Genomic DNA, 14451 nt, shown 5'->3' with positions numbered 1-14451 from the left:
TCAAAACAAAATCACATATTTGGACTATTAGAATAAACACAAAAAAATATGACTGGCATCTCTGATTAAGAAATCCCCATGCCCATAAATGTTGGGCATAGACCTAAGGTGTGATGAAGTGAGCAGGTAATCATGATCGAATTCCTTTTAACTAATGAGAAATTAAGTGACAATTCATTTAGTAATTAAGCCCTTAATGCATGGTGAATCAAATTCACATCCCAACCCCACTTAGTCTGATTTGATTGAGTGGGACTAGGGGCCTCTAAAAAATGCAGTTCATTGTTAAAAATTATATGATCTGTGGCACAAAGTGCATGCATGCATGAATTTGGGGGGTTCATTATTAATTATAAATTAATTGTGTGTATAGCGTGTATGCAGATACACATGTGAATGAATTTTAAGTTATCAAATTAAGTTAGTTATAGTGCAATTGTGCTCGTGCAATGGCGGGGTTCCTTTTACAATTAACGGTCGGCTTCATTTTAGTTACAAATTTAGAAAAGTGCATTGTGTTACATTTGTGGATGCAACGGTCGGCTTTTTTTTAAAATTTACAATTACATGTGTGTTATTGTGCACGTGGGAGAGGGAAAAAAAGAGAATGAACCTGGTGGTGTGTGGACTCCTGAAAGGTCTAAAGTGCACAATCCCACATCTAGAAAATCCATAGGAGAGAAAAATCCATGAGTAAAAACAGTAGAGGGTATCTAGCTAACCATTGGTCTCTTGTCAAGTACGAAAAAACCAAATACTAACACCATGGTACAAAAGAAAAAGATAAGGGACATGACAAAATTATCAAATGGATATATCATGTGTTAGTTGAGTGTATTATTTTTATTTATTTATTTATATTTGTGTAAGGACTTAACGATATTTGATGGTTGTTTGATTATTTGGATTTGTTTGTTTTGTTGAGTTGTAAATGAAGTGTGTTTATTTTGTTGTTTTGTTAAAAAAAAAAGGTGTGTAGTGTGGTGAAATGTTTAAAGTGTAGGTGGGTTTGTTTTTTATTGTTTTTTTGGGGATTTTCTGTAATTTGTAAGAATCAAATGGCGAATCTAATATAAAAAATAGAAAAAATAAGTGTCTTGAATTTTCAATAATTTTAACATCAATTTTTTGCAAATTTGTAAAGTATTTTTTTAACATGATAAATGCTTTTTTACATAAAGAATTATATGCACTGTAATAGGCCGTTGCTGCCGTGATGACGACACCCCCCCTTTCTCGTATCTTCCATCGCTGTCACCGTAAAGCCCCCTTGTTTTTTTAATAAATAAAAAAATAAAAATTTTCTCTCATCACCTCTCCCTATCAACGCCATCTGGGTGGCAGAGGGAGAGGGAGTTCAACGATGCATGTCGACGAGGACAGGAGTCGAATTGCAGAATGGAGGAGAAGTTGAACTACAAGAGGAGGGAGGGAGCCGGACAAAACTAACGGTTGCATGTGGAAAGGCCATTCGAACCATCTGAACAGAGGAAGAGGAAGGGGGCCTCGCGTCACACCCCCTCCCCATAATACCCTCCTCCCCCTCCCTAGAAAAATTCCCCCCTTTGATAAGGGGGATAATCCTCTTCTTTCGCCTCCCTTAACCAACACCCCCCCCTACCACCACATTATAACTTGTTTTCCTCCCTTTTCCTTTAGAAGACCACTATTCCTCTTTTTCCCCTTTTTTTTCACCAAAATTTTGAGAAGAAGAAGGAGAGGGGGAGGAAGTGAAGGAGAGAATCAGAGATAGAGGAGAGGGAAGGGGAATCTTGGGGAAAGAAGGGCGAGGGAGGGAGAGAAGTGGTTCAAGAGTAACTCCCTATTGGGCAAAGGCCCGAGTACTACTTCTCCTCACTGCAAGTCATGTAGCCACTCCATCGACTGCCTCCAGAGGCTGCGAGAGTTAAGGCAAGCGCCAGGAACTCTGACACCAAGGAGACCTTTGAAGGAAGTGAAGGTCGCTTCCAACTCCAAAATGGCCCCAAAGTGTAATCTCTCCCAGGTAACTGGAAAAGCTGCAACTATGGGAGAAAGGTCGGGAAAAGATGCCACTATCAACAAGAATGGTTTATTAGGAGGAAACGCTAACTCGATTTTCCAAAACCAGGCACCGCTACCATGTTAGAAAACTGAAATCGAATATTTAAGCATAGGCATTATTAGAAATAAAGTTATGCCTTGCATCAAGTAGTTTGCATATTTTGAAAGGTAGCCAAAAAGGGGTTTAATAATCATGAGATGTCGAAAATAGATTGAGTATCTACGGGTATAGGGAAAACAAGTCAAGTAATAGGATCTAACTTTCGTAGATGCATCATAGATTGTCGGGGTATATAAATGGTCCGTCTAGGTCAATTGTACTCCATAGACCATCGTAGAGAATTAACTTGCATTTTCAATGAATGCATGTACACTCGCATTTGAGTAATTAAGTCATGCCTTTTGAGTTGCATAAATGTACTGGAAGGGATTTCTATGAATAGGGACCTTGCATCGCATTGACAACTTAGGGGAGACTTGCATTGGGACTTGCATGGCATCATGAATAGCTTCAATTGCACCACATAATGGGGTATGCATCTAAAAAGGTAGATTACGATGCGCACGTGAAATGTTGAGCTTGTTTGAAAGGAATAGTTTGGTAAATAAGGTCCTGGCCGATAAGCGAAGCCAAGGTTTAGCTCGACCCACCTAGGAACTTAGTTGCAAAATAAATCGGCTTGTCCTTATGACCATATTTTGACTTGAAGTCAACACGCTCGTTGATCTCTACCCCAATAGCCAACCCCGATGAGCCCAAAACATGCTTAGGTATATCATTTGTAGAATATGAAACATCCCAAAACTAACACAAGGAAGCTCGAATGTAGTACCCACAAGGAGAATGGCTACATTCGATGCTCATAGCTATTTTGGAATGGTAAATAGACTTGATTTTCGTTGTCTTGCAAAAGAAGTAAATATAATTTTCCATTATCTTGAAGAGGAGGAGACCCTAGGGTGAACTTAGAACCCGATAGAGTTCTAGGATAGGAAAAGATGATTACCTATTGACCCAAAAAAACCCTAGACCAAGATCTTAATGTAATATGTCAAATATTGTAAATTTATGGGAAAATTTTCTCACCGTTGGCGATGGTCTTGCTGGAGGATGGAGAGGGAATTAGAAGGCCAGCAAGCTCCTCGCTGGAGCTTGCTCGGCCTCATGGCCATGCATAACAACACGAGGGGAGGGAGGATTCCCTTCCCTCTCCCTATAAAAACCCCCATTCAAGGGAGACAGGAGGAGGACGGTCGAAAATAGGACACTGCCAGAAATCCTGACATCATCTGCTCTGCCGTAGAAGCAAGGGGAGTCGCCGCCAGGCTGAAGGGCGAGGAGGTTTCTGCACGCCGCCACGCTGTGAAAGGGAGCCATCTCCCTCCGCGTGGTGCCACGAAGGCTCCTACCCCTTTTCCCCAAAAGCTTCTAAGAAGCTTCTAAGAGTCTCCTCCAAGCCCCCTTTCCTGTGGGCTTGGAAATTTCACCCCGTGTCCTAAAATCCCTCTAAGACCCCCTTCTTATGACTTTTGGAAACACAACTTCCCCCCCTCCCCCCGGTTTTTAGACTTCCCTTAAGCCCTTTTCGTGACATATTGGAAACCCACCCCCTTCGTGTTTTAAAAGATCATAAGCCCCTTTTTCCTCTATAAAGAGTGGGCTTAGAGGTCCTATTATTACACCCCTGTACTTTTAAAAGTCCCTTAGCCCCCTTTTCTTAAGCCCCTTTTTTGTATTTTATAAATCCTCAACCACACTCCCGAGTATTAACCCTTAAACCCTTTCCTTGGGCATCCTGAAACCACACCCCCAATGTTAATCCCTTAAACTCCTATCCCTTGGCTTTGGAGCCACCCCTCTTTCCTCCGTGTAAAACCTTCCCTAGCCCTCCCCCTTGTGGCGTATTGAAAAACCCTTTCCTCCAAGTCGACCTAAGGGTCCTTCGACCTTACTTATAACCTTTACGGTTACTACATCCCCTTAGAGTTCTCTCCCGCACCTTGTGTTTTTTTTTCCATCCTTTTTCACTCCTCGTTGAGCGAGTCATTAAAAGACCATTAAGCCTTCCCCATGGCTTCAATGGGTCTTAGTCGTAGAAGACTTTAAAACACCTTTTCGAATTTCCCTGACTTCCAAGGAGGGAGCCTTCCAAAAATTGCTATCAACGGGCTGTGCAAGGGAGCAACGGTGGAATTCCTAGGAGGAGTTGCAAAGCTGCTTCCACATCCGAAAAATTACAATTGCGATGCCTCCTAAGAAAGTCCAAGGCGCAGCCACAAGAGGGTCATCTCCCGGTATCCATGTGGATATCTCACCCCAAACCCAGGTTTTCCTTCTTAATTTTTATTTTATATCGTTGTAATTCAATCATGCAAGGTTAATTTTTAGAAATAGGATATATTTTGTCCTAGTTGTTCACGATGAAGAAATTTAGTCATTAATACATTTTAATGGAACATGCAAAATAAATAAAGCATAAATGTATTTTTAGAAAATAGCTTTATGCATTGAAATGAATTATGAGCTAGATTGTTACCCATTAAAATAGTATACTTCGGATAAGCCTAAAGCTATAAAACTGCATCTCGCACTATTAAACCCTATTTTTTTGCAATGAATCATCATGGAAAGTGCAAATCATGAAAAGACTCTTACGATGCATAAACTCTATGAAATTATCATTATTAACTGCATAAATTAGCAAAGAAAAGGTTGCTTATTTAGCATGAATTTTGTTCGCAAAGAAAAGGGAAGATTAGTTGAAATTAACCTTGCCTGACCTCAAACCGATAAGTTAAGGATTGAAAAATCAATTTATGCATAGTCAACGAATCATGTGGAAGTAATCTTGAAATTATCTTCTAGAGTTAACCAAATTGGCATAAAACCTAAACACCTAAGCCGCAGAATACTCATTTGGAATAAGTTAAATTCCAGGAAACGCTTATACCTTAAATACTTGCCCACATTCACTGAATGTAGGGACAGTGAATTGTAATCGTAAAATGAACTAGGGTTTGTCCCTGGGAATCTTACAAAGATGAAACTTGGAAACCCTAGGTCTAACGACATCAGTTTAAAAAACCTGAAACAAATTGTTTCGTGACTCCATTGTCGCATAGTAAGATGCGATACTTGCACAGCAAGTGCGGAGTCATATAGTCTTGTGATTGGATCACAAGAAAAAGGCCAAATTCTCGTGACAAGGATGGCGGATCCTTATGCAAGATATCTTGCAAGAGGATGAATACTTTAGTATCCTTCTTGAGTAAGGAAGATTGTTTAGAAACTAAAGACCAGCTGATAGACGGAAGTAACTAATGAAGTCAAGGTTTGACCAAGTTGGGTTAATAGGGTACGCCCTAACCCAGGATATAGGGGATCTTGCCAAGTTGCAAGTCATCCCGGATCGAGTGCTGGACGCATTCGAAAGGAAGGATTCATTCCTTAGCAGTTTACCAACCACAAGAAAGATCAATGGAGATTTTTGTGCTTGCTATAGATTTTAGAGCACTATTTGGCTTTGTTTGATCAATGAGTTAAAAGATAAAATGGATATCTATACTTCAGGTTAAAGTCCTGAAGGGAGAGGCAGCTCAGTTACCCCCGACTGCCTGCCTGACCCTAACCAAGGGGGTTGTTGACCGCGCTGGGAACGTGGACCAAACCCGCCGTGAGAGGTCTCTCTGTTGAGCGCTACTTGGAGCAGGAGGACGCTTGGGTGCCAGGGGGCTCTGGCCGTAAATCCCTTGCCTTTCGGGTCCTGCAAAAGAGGCTAACGTGACTCGGGATTGGATCTCGAGGCCCACATACTAGTCTACGGGCGAAAACTTGGATTAGTAATCCCTGTGGATTACTGGATAGCCTTCGGGCAGATTGTGGATAAGCGTACGGGTTGATCTCTTTGTATTTCAAAGATAAATATGATGACCTGTTAATAAGGAACTTGTCTGATATTGTTTTTCTATGTCAAGTGATAAGATTACGTGAAGGAACCAGTGCCTAACAGGTTAATTAAAGAAGCTGGTTGTTGCATGTCCAACTAATATGTTAGATAATTAAATAACTAAAACAACCCGAGGAAAGTGCGGAGGATGGGCCATAGGTCCGTCCTATGGATGGGTGGTCCCGCTTGGCCGGGAACTTTTCTCAAATCACGAGGAACAGCGGAATGATCGTCAAAGGACACGAACAACAAAAACGTTGACCTAGAGTTATGATTTAACCCGATTTACGCTGTTTTAGGGGAACGGAATGGGACTATGCCTTATAGCAGAGAGGTTGAGCTTTGCATCCCTCTCGTTTCCCATTCTCGTTTCCCATTCTCCTAGGAATTCCTCTCGTTTCCCAAGTGCAGCGTGAATCCGCTTCGGACCTGGCGTTTCTGCATAAAGTAGTTCGCTTGGGTCCGACGCTAGTTGCTGTTAGGAAATGACCAAACATGAAAACCCTAATTCAGGTCGATCCTAAGTGGGAACGGCCGGAATACTTCCGCTACGTGGCAGACGCGAAAAGCCCTAGATCGCAAACCCCGTAACATTCCATGGGAGTGCCGGGCGGAGCTTTCTAGACATCCTTTCCGATGGACTGCTAAGACGTGTCCTGGATGATATTAGCGGATCAAAGGATAGTAACCCAGGGAAGCCATCATTTGAAACTATAGTGTAATTGCTCTACCCTAATACATAGTAGTGAGGTCGAGCAGAGGGTATTCCCCATCCCCCGAGAAATAATGGAAAATGACACCAAGGCAAGAATGATCAAGAAAGGAGATGTTAATGTCAATGATGAGTACTCCACCTTAGCAGATGTCTTGAGAGCACTCACCTTCATTGTTCGTTTGTGCTTGTAAATCTAGGTTCAATGTTTTGTGAAAGGAATGAATGACCCAAGCTCACAACGGGAAATTGAATAATGAATCAGGTTGAATTCAAGGAGGGTGGGCCAAGCTACCCCCAGCTGGCCGGTAACCCTAGCCAAGGGGGTTCCAAATAACTGTGACGGGAACGTGGATCGAACCCGCCATGAGAGGTCTCTCCGTAGGGTTAGTTTGAATGTAGGAGGTGCGAGAGGGGGACTCTGGTTGCAAATTCCTTGCCTTCGGATCCTATTCAAACAATCTACGTGACTCAGGATAGATTCTCGAGGCCCTGTTACTAGGGCAAGGGCAGATAGTTGGGGGAAATAAGATGCATCCTCATGGATTGCGGAATCCATCCTTTTTGGACAAGACTTGTATTTCACTTAAGATGATAATATAAAGTTTACTTCCAAAGAACTTGTTTGAACTATTTTTGTGTTAATGGCATAAGTTACGCAAACAAACCCTATTTCTTAAAAGACTTAATTAAGAAAGATGTTTTTAAATGTCCCACATAAATGTGATAGGACCCAATTAGGTAACTAAAGAACACCCATTGAGGGAAGCGGGTGGGCGGAACCCTTGATGGGTCCGTCCTACAGAACGGCTATCCTAGAGAGTTGGGAGGCTTCTCACAAGGTTCTATAGACGAATGACCTTTAGGTAATATTAGATTAGAACCCGATTTATGTCGTTTTAGGGGACCGGAAGGGGACTATGCCTTATGGGTAGAGAGGTTGAGCGGTGCATCCCTCTCGTTTCCCATTCTCTTTGAACCAAATGCAGTATGGATTTGCTTCAGCTTGGGTATCCCTGCGTAAAGTAGGATGTCCAAGATCCGACACTAGAATGCAGTCAGGAGACCTTAACCCCTAGGAACCTAGATTTCAGGTCGATCCTAGTGGGTTCGGCCGCGAACGTTCCGTTGCGAGGTGGACTCAGGAGACCCTAAGTGACAAACCCTGGAACATTCCATAGGAGTGCTGAGAGATGACGCTTATATTCGTTTCTCAAAAGACCGCTAAAGCGTGCTTGGGTAGCCAACAGATGGGCAAGTTACAGTCGGTATCAGAGCGAACCAATGAATAGAACAATCCAGATAGGATTAAACCAAGGAGAGTGAAGCGATGTTTTCACTAGGAAATAATTCTTTTTTTTTCTTTTCACTCACTTATGGACTGTTGCCGCTTCCAGACTTACGAGGCATGGAGCAGGTTCCTTGTATTTCACATCATGTTCAAGACGGCTATGAACTCTTCAAGTTATCGCGACGATCCGACATGATGAGGATCCTAGATCAACTTTACAACCCTTCATCATTGTACGTGGAAAGGCGTTGGATTTGGAGCATGGGATATTGCTATATAGATGCCAACCAACTCGCCTATCTTCAAAATAACCTGAAGAAGCTAAAATGGTTGGAGGACTTGAAGGTCATCAAGTTATTCATCTTCCATGAGGCTCGTGTAAATTCCATCCTACACATCAAATCTCGGCAAGTAGAATAGAATCGCTACATCTATGACGAGGTGGTCAAAGACTTACCAGCTGACATAATCAAAGTAATGGGGCGAAATGAACGTCATGGCTATCAAAAATGGGGACTTCCCGAACTTCCCATGACTTATCATTTCTTGAGAATCCATTCTCCCAATCCATATTACTATTCTGTCCCTGTAGCTGAATCCAATAGGAAATTATTAACTTGGCGATGATGTATCTATTGAAAAAAATCATCCTAGCCAATATGTATCCATTCCCAAATAATTGTACTCGAGGCTTATGCTTCTTTATGGATAAATAAGAATTTTATGTTCATTTGAATTGTTGTATAATATCAATGAAAAATAGTTTTGGGCATTGATTTAGGATGTGTAGAGAAATGTTAATGTTATCTTAACATGAAGCTTTTAATGTAAAACTAGATACAAGCCCAAGCGCAGAACTAGAGTCTTGTGTCCGTGCTAAGCCCAGCGGAGGCACAAGAGAAGAAGTTTCTCCTCAAATAGATTAAACCACCAGAATTTGATGGAAAGGGAAATACGGTTGAAGTTGATGCCGAAGTATGGATTGAATCCATGGAAGATTACTTCAGTGCAGCAGGAACAACACCTCTGGTGGAAGCAATGGTGCAAGGACCAAGTAGTCTCCGAAAGCACAATAACTTGGGACAAGCTAAAGGAAGCCGTGTGGGGAAGATATATGCCACTTGTATACAGAACTCAAAAGATGAATGAGTTCTTCAAATTGAAACAATTGGGCCTGTCACACTGGAGGTGTACTACTCGAGATTTGTCTCCTGGCTGAAATACACTCCGACCATGAGCATTCCCCAACAAGTTTCGAAGATCTGTGATGGGCTAAACCCACTATTGAACACTCAATTGGAATCAATGCGTCCTTTGGATTCGCAAGACACATTGATAAGAGTAGGACCTATTGCCCAAGAAGTCCAACCAAAGCCCAAGAATAATAGACCATGGTCTTACAAGGACCAGAATCCAAGAATGTTGAAAGCTCAATTCAAGAGGGCTCAAGGATAAAGTCAAGGCCAACGGAAGAAGCCAAGGGCAAATGCAATTAGTGACTTTGTCCCCACTCAAAGAAGTGATCAAAGCATGTGATGTTTCCACTGTAATGGACCTAGACACCTCAAAAGGGAATGCCCCAAACTTGGTAGAGACCGTCACCAAGGAAAATTTAGTGGCCAAGCCAAAGCTACCAGTAGCCGCGGTCGTGCAGCATTGGAAAGGGAAAAAAATTCCAATATCTCCACTAAGGGAATCAATGAAGAAGAAGACCCATCCATGGAAGCTAAGATTGAGAGGGCATCCGTTCATGCCGCTCTCCACAAAAGGGGGCCAAACTGCCAATTCTCAGTAATCCAAATACCATGAGATTACCAAGGTAAGAAATTCAAAACCTTGATTGACTATGGCAGCACTCATTTCTTCATTTCACCAGCTTGTGCAAGAAGGTTAGGAATAGCCACTGTAGGCTGCACCTACCCTGCTTGTTGAACTAGCAAATGGGCAAGAAATCACTTGCATTAGACAAACTACTAAACTGCCTCGGCCCAAAAGCTCTGTGGTAGGCCTGCATGGCTAAGCATAGAGCGGACACCCTCCTGAATAGTCCTGTTCATGCGCTCAGCCAAACCATTCTGGGCGGGGGTGTAAGGGGCGGTCAATTGACGCTTAATACCCCTGTCATCACAAAACTACTCAAAAGCACGTGAGACATATTCTCCCCCATTGTCAGTCCTAAGGCATTTCAGCCTATACCCAGTCTGGTTCTCAACAAGAGCAAGCCAATGCTGAAAGACTGCCAAGACATCGGACTTTTTCTTTATGGGATAAGCCCACACTTTCCTATAAAAATCATCAATGAAGGTAACAAAGTACTTTGCGCCACCCATAGACATACACGGCATGGGCCCACAAACATCTGAATGCACCAAAGCCAAGGGCTCACTCATGCATGGCCTAACAGATTTCTTATGCATAGACCTATTTTGCTTACCATAAAGACAATGATCACACGAGTCAAAACGTGCATAGTCCAAAGCCGGAAGATACTGCAAACCAGATAACATTTTCATTCCCTTCAAAGACATATGCCCCAAATGGGCATGCCAAAGTGATACATGTGGGATAGAGCCCACTACCAAAACATGGTCTACAGAAGACCCAGATACAACAAGAGGATAGAGGCTGCCAGCCTTGGCGCCTCTAGTAAGCACAAGTCTGCCTCTGGTAATCTTCCAGGTAGAATCCCCAAAGCAGACATGAAACCCTGCATCATCCAACTGTCCTGCAGACATAAGACTGCACGTAAGCGTAGGTACATGACGTACATCCCTGAGCAAAAAGGAACTGCCAGTGGAAAACTGCAACTGAATATCTCCACAGCCCAAATATCAAGAGACCTGTCATCTCCAAGTCTGATTGATCGAGATACAGTACGGTAAGAGTGAAACCACTCACGGTAAGGCGTCACATGGAAGGACGCACTTGAATCCAATAACCAGCACTGTGCATACATACTATGTGTCTTAGTCAAGTGTGAGGCATCAGAAGAACTAGCTGCAAGTATGAACTCATCACTACCATCGGAATCCTCGGTCTGCGTGACATTAATTTCTTCAATCTTGACGCTGGACTTCGCAGGTACTATGCTGCGATCAGAGGACTTCTCTTGCACTTTCTCTTTTCCCTTATCCTTGCGCTTCTCATTGCGCAACTCATGACACTGTGGTCTGATATGGCCCTTTTTCCCACAATGATGACAAGTGACATTAGCGTTGTGCCCACGCAACTTACTACGCGACTTTCCACGATATTTAGACCGACCCTTCTATGAGTCATGGTCACGGCCATGACCACGATCATTCCTATCATTCCTGCCTCTAACTGTCAAAGCATGTGAAACATGAGAGGCATCCAAGTTTTTGCGATTAACCTCTTCCTGCAGAAGAGCACTCTCAACATCATTCAGTTTCAGAGTAGCACTAGAGGCACATAGGGCAGTGCGGAATACATCCCATGACTCATTCAGAGTCCCAATCAAGAAAAGAGGAGTTACTTCCTCTCCAAAGGTGATATCCTGCGAAGTCAGGTTCTTCAGTATAGCATGGAATTGGCTCAAGTGAGCAGACATAGTCGCATTATCCTTCATGCGCAGATCCATAAGCTACTTCAACCAGTACATCTGACTCGCCGGATTTTTCTTATCATAAAGATTCTTGATCTTATTCCATAGATCCCATGTACTATGTGCTTCCTTAAATACATTATAATGTACCGGTTCAGTGAGAGACAATACAATCGTGGACTTGCATAGCTCATCAAGTTCAAGCCAGTCGTCATTGTTCATAGTTTCAGGTTGCTCCCCGCTCAACCGAAGTGGCTTAATCTGAGATTTCTGCACCAAGTCCTGCCAAATTTGACTCTTCCAATAAGAGTACTTGGTACCATCTAACTTTGTGATGTTAAATATGGCATTATCAGTTGAAGAGGACGCCATAATGCAGGCTGGAAATGCACAGACAGTCTAAAACTGCTTGCTATTTTACTGCAGAAGGTGCCTAAAATCCACTAAAATGAGCTCCAAATGGCGAGAAAAGTGTGCCAAACAATGCTGCCCACTTAGTACTAGGTGCAATACACCAAGTCAGGATATTTATGCATAAAAAATACTGCTCAGTCCACCAATAAATGCTTGCTGTAATAAATTTCAGAATTGCAATAACGAGAGCAAACTGTCCCAAAAACTGGATCTAATGTCAACTAAACAATGCTAGGTCCAAAGCCGGCATAAAGAGGACAAAGCAAAGCCAAACGATAGTGAAAATACATGGGCATAACACCGAGAGATGTCAAATAGCATCTGCCAGTAAGAGGCACACCCCCAAACAATCCAGGCAAAATGTACCTGCAACTGCCAAAACATGACACAAATAGGTGTTTGCTCAAAGGAAAGCGGATCCAAAACTGAGACTTAGCTCATAAGAATCCTGTGAACCAAGACATATACTCAATGCAACATCCAATTGTCGGAGTATAATCCCAAAGTCTCAATACATCTGCTCAATGACATAGACTTCTCCAATAGCATGTAATCCTTGCTCAAGGTCAAGTAAGCATGCAAGATGCTCCCACTGGCACAAAAGGCATACAAACGAGCTCAAGGGCTCAAGCAACCTAAGACAAAGTACCAGTGACAAGTGACCAAGTCAATGCGTCATATGCATCCCAAGAGCATGACATACATGAAGCAACTGAGGGAAGCAACCAAGTAAATGATCAAACTGAGTCAGAAATGCTCAAATACATCCAAGGCAAAGCTCCCAATGTCGGTAAAGCATAGACGAACCAAGCGGCATATATCACAAACCAAAGTGTGTAATGTATGAAGCCTAACTGTCAAGCATAGACATGAGGCATAAGCGGTCCAAGAGCATGCCAAGTCGATCCAAATGCCAGTGAATACCAACCAAGACGGAGCTTATGCATAGCTCAAATATATTCCATAGATTCAAACATGAGCTCAAAGTCGTCCCCAAATGTCAGATACATGATGGCAAATCCCAAAGCATACATCCGGTACCAATAGGTAAGTGACAAAGCATCCAAAGTACCTTCAGTCCACTGTTATTACAGCCAAGTTTGACTGTCAAAACTGAGAAATTTCAACCAATATTTCAGGCCAAAATCATGGCATAATCATGCGCATACATTCCCAAGGCACTAGGCATCATGTAGGCCGCATACGGGCATCAAACAAGGTAACCGGAGTAGAGTATAAGCATCAAATGCCAATGCCAAGTGTGGCTGCCCTATTTCCAGCACTGTATAATAGTAAATGATAGTCCCAAATCAACCAATATTTCAGGCCAAAATCATGGCATAATCATGTGGATACATTCCCAAGACATTCGGGCATCAAGTAGACCGCATACGGGCATCAAATAGCACAACCGGAATGGAGTGTAAGCAACAAATGCTAATGCCAATGTTGCTGCCCCATTTTCAGCCTATTATGACAGTTTATGACAGTCCCAAATTTGAAGAAATCAGCCCCGAATGATCAAGACCAATGCCCAAATCTTGAATGACATCAAACATGAAGTCTAATAGCCCTCTTGATCAAGGTAGAGAGCAAGAAGCAATGGCCAAGTGTGGAGCTGAAGTAGACGAGTGCTAACAGTCTGAAAAAAATGGCACAATCTACCCTGTTGGTGTTGAACTTGCTGCTGCTCCACATGGGCTGAAAGGGAGTAATGGGGGGCTCAAGAAGGGCCTATCAAAGGCCTATGACAAGCCTCTTTGAGCCTTGATAGGTGTAAGGCACAATATGAGGGGAATAAGCTTCAAGGGTTTGAAGCCATGGCTGCCCTTGCTGTTTGCAACCTATAGACTGAAATATAACCCTGAAAGAATGATCAAATACCTCAGTACCAATGCCTTGAAGGTGTCTCAATAGGCCGGGAAGGTGCTCGGGAAGCTGGGGAGTGACGGGAGCTCGGGGAGATCGGATATGGCTGCCGGGATGGAAATCCAATGCAAGAAGGGAGCCAATGCGAAGGAAAGCAAGCACCGAGTCGAGCTCGAGCAAGAGGAAGCTAAGTTCTGATACCAGTTGAAAGGTGAGAAGGATCGAAGCTTGCACGCGAGCTATGGCGAGAGAGTAAGAGCAAGAAAGAGAGATACAAAAAATGGGAACTCCAACAGTCAATGTGTGACCGGTCCTTCCTTTATTTACTAGTCACTAAAATGAATGTAAAGAATAAAGTGACGTGACGAGTGCCCGCCAGCTGCAGTGTGCAGTGGCAGGTACTGTTAGTGTAGTAATACACGGGGCGACACAGCAGAGGCGCCTTTACCCCAACAAGCTCCAGTCTTATTTCAAAAGAAGAAGGATGGTACACTTTGCCTTTGCATCGATTATAGAGGCCTGAACCAAGTAACCATTAAAAATAAATATCCTATCCCAAGGATAGACGAGTTATTTGATTGATTGTAGGGAGCAAAAATCTTCTCCAAGA

The sequence above is a fragment of the Lygodium microphyllum genome, chromosome 6, assembly GCF_053477565.2.
Source record: "Lygodium microphyllum isolate KBCC chromosome 6, Lygodium_microphyllum_v1.1.10, whole genome shotgun sequence".
Classification (NCBI taxonomy): Eukaryota; Viridiplantae; Streptophyta; class Polypodiopsida; order Schizaeales; family Lygodiaceae; genus Lygodium; species Lygodium microphyllum.
Note: the sequence above shows the minus strand (reverse complement) of the source record.